The following is a 12,194-nucleotide window of genomic DNA, read 5'->3' as shown; positions in this document are numbered from 1 at the left end:
GTGTGTGTGTGTGTGTGTGTGTGTGTGTGTGTGTGTGTGTGTGTGTGTTGAGGAGGAGGCGATTTGCGCGGCTGCAAGCACCAGCCCTGCCTCTCTCTGGCTGCCGCTTCTCCAGCTGCTGTTGCTACTCTTGCTGATGGAGCTCAGGGGAAAATGAGACAGGGAGACAAGGCTATACAGCTGTTTAACTGCTGGTCCAGTTATAAGACAGGGGAGGAGACGGTGCAGGTGAGAATCTGTTGAGACAGTGAGCTGGATTCACTGCAATTACTACCACTCACTATACATCTCAGGCAGGAAATATGATACCTGTCTCCCCTCTCCCTTCTACAAATGTAGTCCTTGATGGGTCATTGTTCAGCAATCATCTGCCTAACCCACTTCTACCAATTGTAGCAGCTGTAGACACTCTTGCTGCATTCCGGCTTGGTAACCTCGGAGCAGGTGACTAGAGGATGGATGAAGTAGAAAGGCAGTTAAATATTGAGAGAAACTCTATGCACGTGTAACCAATCAGGGCACAGATAAAAATAACAATTTTGAAGCATGTGTGTAAAATAGTGTATTAGGGTAAGAAAAATGTAAGTAAGTCAATAATCAAGATTTTTGTGGACTGTGTACAAAACCAGACAGTTATCAAGCAGTGTGCTTACCAGCTTATAGCTTATATACGGGGTATCTTGACTTAGAAAGTCCCGTGGTTGCTCTTAACTTATCTATATAATATTCTCAATGATTTCAATGCATTAACATCTCTCCGTAAGCTACAGACTCTGGTAAAATCAACTTGATTCTGTCTTCTATTAACTTTCATTTGCTGCCCTTATTGGCTGCTCTCTTTAATCTCCAACATATTCTCATAAAAAATACGACATTTGGCAGAACTTAGAAATGGAAGACGTTCTCAAATCCCCCAAAGAATAGAATACTTCTTAATTACTAGTAACATTTGCTCTAGTAATAGTCTGTCTTCACTTTCTTGTTCTGTAGATTGAGTAATCATGAAAAACCCCTCCTAAATACACACACACACACACACACACACACACACACACACCACTTAATTGAATAGTACTTTTAATACACTTTCAGCCTCCAGTTGTCTGAGCTAAAAATAAACTTAATTCCTTTTGATTTTATTTGTAATGCATGCCTTTAATTATTTCTGCCTCTGAGTACTTTCATATTGGCCATATTTTTTCCCAGGTGTTAGGGCTTGTGTAATCAGGGTTAATCAGGGTTAAATTAAACAGAGGGGAACACGGAAGAAAGAAAATTTAAGAAAAGACCCAGAAGGAAGAAAATAACCCAAAAGGATTAAATAATACATCTTTTCCTGATGTGTTTATATTAGAAAATTACTGCCTTTAGCTAAACAAAGACCAGTTAATGAGCAAAGCATTTATCAATTATCCAACAAATATCAATTTGCCAAAGCCAGCCTAACTTCAATTTTAACAGATTTTATCAGAGGCTAATATTTTGTTTTAAAAATCATATAATACCTTAAATGCAAATAGTATCCAGAATTTTTTAACGTCAAAATTCTAATTAACATGATGCCAAATACCTATTTTTTCTCTTCATTTGTTGTCTGTCCATTAAATAATTATTATGTCACACAATTAATATTATTAACAGTCTGAAGAGTACCTTTTTTATTCTTGTGTACACTACAGTGTAAGGAAGTAGGCAAAAGAAGTCTCTAGCACATAGAAATATATTTTGATACAAATGGCCAACTTTATCCACAAATGGTACGATTTTAAACCTACCCTGCTCCACAAATTCATCCCTTACTATAACTACCAGGATCTTGCCATTTGTAGTTTAGCAGGGATTTCTTTTTGATTTTTTGGTTATTGTTTTTTGTTTTTACCTTTACTCCTATTTTGAAATTAAATCATATTTAGGAAGAGTACTAACACTTTAGACATTATTGAGAGATGTAATTTATTAGCTATCTTCGTTATAAATAAGAAGGAGTCTAAACATCTGGTCTGGGTAGAGCTGGAAGAACCACAAGATGTTAAAATAATTGGTAATGAGTATTTAATGTCCATCTTGTTAGTTTTTTTTTTTTTTACAGCTTATAGCATTACTAAGATTCACTTTAAGAAAAAACCACTCTCTTAAAACTACAAGGTTTGGTAATAGAGGAAGAAAATTTTCAGTTAAGGATTGGTGATTGAATCTTATTCCTGACTCATAACTCAAGATTTTCCATTTTGTGGTAAAACTTACAAATCACTCTCTTACAACACTGTGCCCATTTCTCCAAGATGCTTCTCTGCTCCCATCACTAGATTTTCAGAAACTTCATGGGAATCTATTTATCGTTCATCAATCTAAAAAATAAGTAAGAGAAAAATGAACTTGCTCTATAGATACCCATTACTCAACATAATCATCAATTTGTGAAAATATATAGAAATGAATCATATTAATTTTCATCTACATCTCCTTCATCATCAAAACAAGTATTCCCAAACTAAATTTTGTAATTTAATGATAGTCATTTACTGAAGAGAACCCAAAAGTTTGCAAACTGTACAACAGCAGAAGCAAGCCATGTTTGCTTAGTTCATTCATGTGTCTCTAGCAGCTACCAAAGTGCTTAGAAAGTGGTATGTGCACAGTAAAATAACTTTTGAATACGTGAGTGAATGAATTAATCTATGAGTGCAGGGCATTGGGAAGATAAGTGAGCTGGAAATAAGGGTGTTTGAATTCTTTTCATCTTTTTTCTGCTGCTAAATAACTGGCACTTTAAGGATGTGACTCACTTCTCAGGGTCTCTAAGTGTCCTTTCATATCTATCACCCACAGACTCCACAAAACTGCACAATAATGCCTGTCCTTAAGATTCCTCCAAAATGAATTTTCAGCTATGCAAATGCAATCAATAAAGTTATCTAGAATCTAATTTCCTGACCATTTTCAAGGTCCTATTTAATCCCTAAGAAATTCACAGCTCTCTCTCTACTCCCCTTTTGACTTCGAAATCCCTACCTAGTCACTGGACTAGAGCCTTAAAAAAAAAAAAAAAAAAAAAAAAAAAAAAAAAAAAAAAAAGATTGTTACACATTTATGTGTGCTTGTTCCTAAAATGTTAGCCTTATATCAAGGATTACAAGCGAGATAACTTTCATTTACCTTTCATCACTCTTAATAAATTAATTCTTAAACAAACAAAATAAATGATGAGAGACAGAGCTTAAATTGTGAAGTATCAGAAGTTACTGACATTAGAAACCTATCTTTTTTCTTTTTTCTTTCTTTCTTTTTTTTTTTTTTTTTTTTGAGATGTATTCTCTCTCTATTGCCCAGGCTGGAGTGCAATGATGCGATCTCGGCTCACTGCAACTTCTGCCTCCCGGGTTCTAGCGATTCTCCTGCCTCAGCCTCCCAAATAACTGGGATTACAGGTGCATGCCACCATGCCCAGCTAATTTTTGTATTTTAGTGGAGACAGGGTTTCACCATGTTGGTCAGGCTGGTCTCGAACTCCTGACCTCATGATCCACCCACATCAGCCTCCCAAAGTGCTGGGATTACAGGTGTGAGCCACAGTACCCGGCCTCCAGAAATCCATCTTTAATCACAGCACTGTATGTAAACTGGTGCTTAAAAATTACTTTGTCATGTTAATGTTTTTCAACAAACATTTATTAAACATCTATTATCTGCAAAGCATTGGGAAAAGAAACATAGTTCAATAGGATATAGCTTTATCTTTTAAAGAATATACAATCCCATAAATAAAGGTATTCTCATTTTAAATTTTTTATATAAGTATTTTATCTTTCAAAAAAAATTAAATTGCTCAATAATTTAAATCCTTACCAACTTTGGCTTTAATCATGGGAGGATAGCTACTTCCTAAATTTAACAAAGTGTCATACGGGAACTTTTCCACTGGTTTTAAATCAATGAATCAGTGGGACATAAGCTGAAAGGTTAGGAGAAATTCGGAAAAGACATGATATTATTGCACTCCCCTTGAAAAGAATAATGATCATAAAATATGGGATTTGATAGGCCTTCAGATCTCTTTGGGTCCAATTCTCCTCTTTTACAGGAGAGGAAACTAACAAAATAGATCGCCATCACTTATTTCTGGGCAGGCCATTTACAGGTCTTTCCACTGGACTTCCTGGCTTTGTCACAAAACAGATGTGCTTCAATTCCCAATTAGGTCAATTACTGGCTCCATGACCTTGGGAAAATAATTTTTTTCTACACCTTAGTTTTCTCACCTATGAAATGAGGATGTCTATAGCACCTACCCCACAGAGTGGTTGAGAGAATCAAATAATGTGTCATCTGTGAAGCACATAGCACAGTGCCTGGCAGCATTCTGCCTGTGCACTTACATGTATACGTGCATGAACACACACACATGTGCACGGGGTAATGGTTTTCATAACTGTGTACCCTGTCTTCATTGAAACCACAATTTCTGAGGTTAATATTTAAGTATATGACTTACAAATTATTCTTATTTCTTTATACATAAATACGTAACTGAATGGTGATGGCAGAATCTGAATGATTCTTAGGGGCAGCAAGCTTATTGTTGGCCTAGTAGGCAATTTTAAATCAGAAAGACAATTCTTCCTCTGCTTCGATGAAGGTACCTGGTATTATAAAGTGCTCTGAGCAATGATAAATAATATGAATTAGTGAAGAAGATATTCAGTAAAACTTTCTGAGCCACCCACAATGTGTGAAGTCCTAAGCTGGACACATAATTAAGGAACCACAGAAAATGCAGCAAAACACGATTTAAAGCACAGCATAGAAATTCTGTGACAGAGAAATTGTAGTTGTCCAACTGAAGTTTTATGTGGAAAATTAGCAGACTGTAATATAGCCCAGCCATTTATTTGGCTGTCTCAGTGATGGATGTGGAGTAAACTATAATTGATTTAACAATGGTCATCCACACAGTGTTCCTGAAGATGTCCATGTTTTATACTGCATGACCTCACTTTATTATTTAGACCAATTGTTTAAAAAAAGAGAAGGCATATATATTGTTGTGACTTTTTATTTTATTTTTTCTGAGAAACTACATAGGCCAATTTAACTAGTTCTTCTATACCCACTCTAACGCTTGAGCAATATCCCATCACTCTTCCTAACACACTGGAGGCATTTAGGTGTCTCTACATTAGACTTAGAGGCCAAATTATATTCATATTTACACAGAGCCCTACTCACAGAAGGCACTCAAAAGATTTTCAGTTGCATTGATATGGACTTGTATCAAATAATCATTTTAAATGTCAGTTTTGAAAGAGAACAGAAAACCTCCATCTAATAGCTAAATCTTTAAAACACCATGCTATAAATTGCAAATAAATACATTAGCTTTATGCCATCTAAATGATTAAATCTGTTTATATTGTTTACAATTTAGAGAAGAATGCCTTAACATAAAAGCAGATTTTTTTTGGCCGAGTTGGGGAGGGCTTGAATAGCTTTCTATTATATCTTATATGTGATTTAACATTAGAGCTATTTTTTATTAAATGAAATCTTACATTTCTGTAACTTCTATAAAGACAGATAACTTGAAAGGAAGAGTGGAAAAATTTGTAACAGTAATGATAGCCTCATGCAGTATGCATCAAAATGCATATACATATAGACTGGTTTTGGGGTGACTTTAACAAAGCACTTTGTTGAAAAAACAGATGCTATGTAATTGTGGAAATTTAATAACAAAATTCATTATCATTATCTTCACTGTTGTAAATCAGCCATCTGTGTGGTATTTGTCCTTGAAGTTAGTTTGAAAAAGTAAGGATGCATTTCTTCAATTAACCTTCTCAGTCTATGACTGGCTGGAAGATAAATATGGATATTAAAATAATAAAATGTGTTTGTAAAATAGAAAAGCTCATTCTAAGCCTCAATTAAATGTCCTTAAAATTGAACTCTTGTTTTTAGCGATGGCTTTCTATTGTACATTTCCTGCAACCAACTTGAAGAATTGAAGAAGAAAAACTTAATCATGTATGTACTGTGTAGCTCACACAGCTATGTCTGTTAAAGCCAATTTGTTTCATCCTATGGTGAATAATGTCTTATCTTTATATTGTAACTATATTTTAAAATGTCGATTCTCAAAAAAACTCAGCATAAAGAAAGACATGCTGAAAGAGGAGGTGTTTTGTGCAATGTTGCCTTTTACTAATCATTCTTACATGCTTTTAATAGCCTCTTTATTCTTATGAATATCAATATTATGCATGCACTATATTATTGGGATTTAGCTTCATAGGTCTATGCAGAGTGTTGTTAAGAAGCACTTTAATAATTTGTAGAAATTGAAAAAAAAGTTTTTCATTTAACATGTTTAAAACAGTTATACCCAGCCCAATGTTTAAAACTGAGGTTTCTTGGCTAGTATAAAAATTTAAATCTGCAAATGGCCTTTATCACATGTCAGATTGCAAAATAAGAATACATTGCATAATTAAAACAATGATTAAATATATATTTAAAAATCAGTCACTTTATTCCTCAATTGGGATGACCTGAATTCAGAAACCATATTTGTCTTGGGTGATTTATCTAAAACTGGCTTTTGAGGTTGAATAGTTTTTTTATAAAACATTAGCACATAATGTGTACTTTTACATCAATAGAAACTGACATCAAAATTAAGAGGGGAAAATTATGTTCCATTGGGATAATCTTGGGACTCTGTGATTTAATGATGCTTTAAATAATCAAAATCATGTATTAGCTGGGCACGGTGGGTCACACCTGTAATCCCAGCACTTTGAGAGGCTGAGGTGGGTGGATCACTTGAGGTCAGGAGTTCGAGACCAGCCTGGCTAACATGGTGAAACCTTGTCTCTACTAAAAATACAAAAAATTAGCCGGGCATGGTGGTTCATCCCTGTAGTCTCAACTACTTGGGACTAGTGACTAATGTAGTCCCTAGCGACTTGGGAGGCTGAGGCAGGAGAATTGCTTGAACCCGGGAGGCGGAGGTTGCAGTGATCCAAGATTGCGTCATTGCACTCCAGACTGGGTGACAGAGCGAGACTCCATCAACCAAAAAAAAAAATAAAGAAAGAACCCTATATACTAGAAGGCAAAAAACAAAACAAAACAAAACAAAAAACACACCTGTGATAAGTAATTTATTATGCATTGAAAAGATTTTTTCCAAAATATATTAAAAGAAAAAGACTGGAAGACATACACCTTTATGGAAACTTTTGGTTTTCTTTTTTGTCCACCAAAATTGTTCATTTTAGCAAGAAAAAATACTTTTATGTTAGGATTTAATCTAAGATATTTGATCAACAAATAACACATTATTTAACTATTATAACTATCTTACGAAGAAGATACTCTTGTTACTTTCAATTTTCAGATGAACAAACAGAAGTACAAAGAACTTAACTAATTTATCCAAAGACATACAACCTGTGGGAATGACAAAAGCACTGAATCTCTGTAATCTGGCTCCAAAATTCCTATTCTTAACACCTCTGCTACATTGCTTCTCCACTTTAAAGAGACATATATTATTTAAGATTTGAAATTTGAATGCTGAGGGCAACACAGCAGTTAGTTGATTAATCTATGTTTAATCAGTATAGAATATCACTTATGCTTGAAATATTGATATGTTATATTAGCTTTAAATCACCTGGGGGTGATAATTTAATAACCCAATTAAACTCCACATTCAAGCTTTCTTTCATTTTTTCATGTTGTAATCTATCTCAAGCATATGCATATTTACTGCCATGTATAGTATCATATACTTTATGCCAAAGTAAGAAATAACTGTATACAGCCATTAATTCATTAATCTTAATATATATATATATTGACCTTGTGATGTATACATGTAGTAAAACATGTTATGCTATTATAGTTATCAATTTTTTGTAGTGATTTGCAATTACAGTATGAACTCATTGACAGAAGGGCCATATTTTATTTGCTTATCTTTAGTTCTTTGAAAAAAATAATGGAATTAGAAGCACTACCAAAATTATCACTGTATCAATAAATGTAGTTGTGTAAGGATCTGTCCAAATGCTGAAAATATTTTAAATAATTGATCTTATTTCATATTCTGGTGTTGGAGTATAAGTATTTATATTTTCATTTTTTTATTGAGCTTAGGATAATTAATTATACAGTATATTTATTATTTTAAATATTTTTCAATGTCATTAACTTATAAGCTCTATAAGTACCAGGATTCTCAGAGTTTTTTTCCTCCCACTGGGGCTCCAACACTCAGCTCAATGCCTGGTGCTTTGTCACTGAACTTTAATGATTTATTAACTACCCAAGTGTAAATTGAATTAACAAATTCAGGAACTGTTGATAAATCTCTTCTTTTTCTGTGTTTCCCTTTAAAAAACAGACCGGCTTTTTCAAATCTATATCACCTGAGAAAGACGTATGTGTCCACCTGGGGTTTTCACAAGTACCTTAGCTATAGGAAAAGCATCTGGGTACTATGAACCAGGACAGCAAAACTGCAACAACGCTGTTTCATTCAACCTCAGGTGGGAGACCAAAGATATGAAAATAAAAATGAAGGCAATTAGTAAAATTAATGGACCATTCTCTGTTATAGAGTTTCTAACTTTGTTTACATAATAACATGTTAGAATATTATACGTCAATAAAACAGTATGCAGATGCCAGAAAAAAGGAAAGTCTGGCTAATATCTAAAATGTTTGGACTATGTTCAAAACACATCTGAGTTCTGATTGTTCTGTACTTGTTTTCGTTTGTTTGCTTCTACTCAGTGTCCTGTGCCCTTCTTCTGGTAACAAATTCTGATTTTTCTTTGAATACAATTTTATTGGAATATAAATAGAGGCAACTTTGTTTCCAAGGCCAAGTGGACATATATTAGATGAACCGGATTCTCTCTCTAGAAATTTAAGCTTTCCAAAGTATGCAAAGCTGTTGGAGGTGATACATTCCACAAGAAACATCCTCATATGTTTCATATCTAGATCTCCAAATAGGCCTATTTCCTAATGTTTCTAAGCCCAGTCCTATGGTGGTTTCTTTTAGTCAGTCAACTACTTCATATTTGTTGAATATTATAATTTTGCATCAAGTAAGCAGAATTCATTTAATTTTCCTGCAATAAGAACATTAGCAGTTAGATCAAGCAACAATGAAACGTTTAGAGTGTGCCTCAGAGGAATGAGTTCACTGGGGGACTGGTTGGGGCAATTCATCTGATAGCAATAGGTAGAATGTGCTGGAACAAAATGAGACAAGCACCTGGAGGACCACACAGGAGGCTGTTGAATAGCTTACATGAGAAGTCAGAACTGTTTTCATGGAGTTAAAATAAGAAGTATTTAGTGTTATGTAGATTCAGCCACAAAATTCATCATTATTTCTTTCCTTAGCTGCAACAAAGTAGGACTAAGTGGATGCCAGTGTCAAGGCTAAATATTGTCGTGGAAATCTATCATCATAGGTTTTATCGCTTATGTCATTTTATGATGTTAATTGTGGCTCCAGGCTCCATTTCTCTTGTAGGGTGCAGAGTTTCCCACACATATGAGTGTCCCATATGTCTACCTCTTACCTACAGATAGAGTCATCTTTCATATTGGTTTGTACAGAAAGCACTTCTCTGTTCCTTTTAAGTTGTCCCTCATTATTTTAAATGAATGTTCCTTATTTCACTTGTCAAAGGTAATTATTCCCCACAATTTCTTTCTGATTTTGTGGTTCTCGTCAAGTGCCCCACTTTGTTCAACCTTCTTTCTCAGAAGATGTCATTTCCTTCAGTTTCATCAAGAAAGGTGGTGCTGGTTAGCACTCTTCTTAGCTTTGCCAGCCTCACTCACAGTGTTCCAGCATTGTGGATCAGTCTTCATACTACTGTCCTGTCATTCACCATCATACCCTTACTCAAGATGTCTTCTCTGCCCTGAAAGATTGATGGTGCTATGACCTTTCCTTGCTTTGTTTGGCACACAGTAACTCCTTATTTCATACTCAGCTCTGTTCTCTTCTCCTCTGGAAAATATACGATTTCACCCTTTGTTGACTACATTTGCACATGCATACTGAGCAGTTATTCTGTTTTCAGCATTATGGCACTTTTTACATTTTCTAGAAAATTTCTGTGAATACTCCTGTTGCTCCCACTAAAACACGTAACTTCTTGAGGTTATGTATCCTAATCATCATAATATTTCCTACCTTTGATTAAGAAAATTGTGTCCTACGTACTAGATATTGTGTTAATCACTGTAAATACAAACACAAATGCCACATATTTCTCTGACATTAAGGACCTTTAACTACGTGGAACCCAAGGAACAATTCTAATATTTCAGAGGAGAGTGATAACAATAGGAAAAGTAGGTCTGGAAGAGCAAAGAAGCAGGCAAACTAAATTAAAATGGGAAGAAAATGACATGGAAGTTTTTCCTGGGGTAGTTGACATTTGGGAAGAATTTTCAAGGATGACTTGCTAGATAAAAAATAATGGTAAAATCTTTTATAGTTTCAACTCACTCCAACATATAAAGGTCATGGAAGCCATCACTCTCATCCACACATCAAGACAAAGCTAAATAAGCTAATCAATAACTTTTCTTAGGTTAATCAGCAAATGGAGTTCACAGAGTAAATACTACCCACAAAATCGAAGAGACAAGCAAACACAGAGAATCACAGCTGAGATCAGCCTATCTAGAAAAAAACACTTGAGCAAGTAACTGGTATCAATAGTTAAATGTAGCCCTACTAGGTTCTCGTGGTGAAGACTGGAGAAAAATTACTTTCCCTCATGCTTTAGGGAGAGGAAGGGAAAAAGTAATTGTTTTAAAATATCACAGGGGAAATTAATGATTTTGAAATAAGTCCATAGTATTTATAATGAAGAATTGCTCTCAGGAGAAATGCTTTGCCAGAGCCTTCTCTGACCTGGAAAAACATCAGTTAAAAAGCTCAGCTCCATCATCCCTTCTTGTTTCACATAAGGGGAAGGAAAAGAAAGGCTGATATACCCATCTGAGGTCTCTGCCAAAGGACTCAGATCCACTAAGAAAACTGAGATTTAATCATAAGATTATAGAAAACTACACGCCCAAATACTTAGAACTTCATCAACAGGGCTTACCACTGAAAGAGCTACAAGACTCAGACTCTAACTAAGAAGAAGTTCTTTGGGAAACCCAATAACAAAAGGAAAGAAAATAAAACTAGGAGAAACTAAATCCTTTAGCACATACAACATAGCAAATATTAAGCACAACCCTCACTCCTAGCCACCTTAACATAAATGATCACACCAACGGCTAAGTTACCTCAGTTACCAAATACAGCATGTCTGGGTTTCAACAAAAAATTGTAAAGCATACTAGAAGCAAGAAAAAAACAAAGTCTGAAGAGACAAAGCAAGCGTCAGAACTAGACTCAGATATGACACAGATTTTTAAAATTATTAAATAGGGAATTTAAAATAACTAGGACTAATATGTTAAAGGATCTAACGGAAAAAGTAGACAACATTCAAGAACAGACAATGAATGTAAACAGAGAGAAGACTGCTCTAACAAAGAATCAAAAGGAAATGCTAGAAATTAAAAAAAAAAAAACAAAACAATACCAACACTGTAATAGAAATGGAGAAGATTTAAGATGGCCTCATCAGTAGACTGGACAGAACTGAGGAGAGAATCAATGAGCTTGAAGATAGGAGGAAAAGAAGGTTTTCTGAAATAAAATACAAAGAGGAAAAATAATTTAAAAAGTATAACAGACTAACCAAGAATTATGTGACAATTACAAACATAAGCATCATCTGAAAGAGAAGAAATAAGAAACAACAAGAGGCCAGGCATGGTGGCTCACACCTGTGATTCCAGAATTTGGGGAGGCCACATTGAGAGAATTGTTTGAGCTGAGGAGTTTGATACCAGCCTGGGAAATACAGCAAGACCCTGTCTTGACAAAAAATAAAATAAATAAAAATTAGCCAGGCTTGGTGACACATGCCTCTAGTCCCACCCAGCTACTTGGGAGGCTGGAATGGGAGAATCACTTCAGCCCAGGAATTCGAGGCTTCAGTGAGCTATGATCAAGCCCCTGCACTCCAGCCTGGCCTGAATCACCGAATGTGACCCTATCACCATAAAAAAAGGAAGAAAGAACAAGAAAA

General features: G+C 34.9%; 1 protein-coding gene across 6 annotated transcripts in view; it reads right to left on the bottom strand.

The window, feature by feature from the left end:
• The window catches only part of DGKB (diacylglycerol kinase beta), a 755,291-nt gene extending 754,841 nt beyond the window's left edge, over positions 1-450 (bottom strand). For all 6 annotated transcript variants that reach the window (XM_032760162.1, XM_032760169.1, XM_032760230.1 and 3 more), the window contains exon 1: positions 1-450. This exon is cut by the window's left edge and continues 92 nt beyond it. The gene's annotated coding sequence lies outside the window, so the exon portion shown is untranslated.
• Positions 451-12,194: the final 11,744 nt, after the last annotated feature.

Source organism: Hylobates moloch, unplaced genomic scaffold (assembly GCF_009828535.3).
Source record: "Hylobates moloch isolate HMO894 unplaced genomic scaffold, HMol_V3 SCAFFOLD_1, whole genome shotgun sequence".
NCBI lineage: Eukaryota > Metazoa > Chordata > Mammalia > Primates > Hylobatidae > Hylobates > Hylobates moloch.
This window is presented reverse-complemented; position numbering and strand designations above follow the sequence as displayed.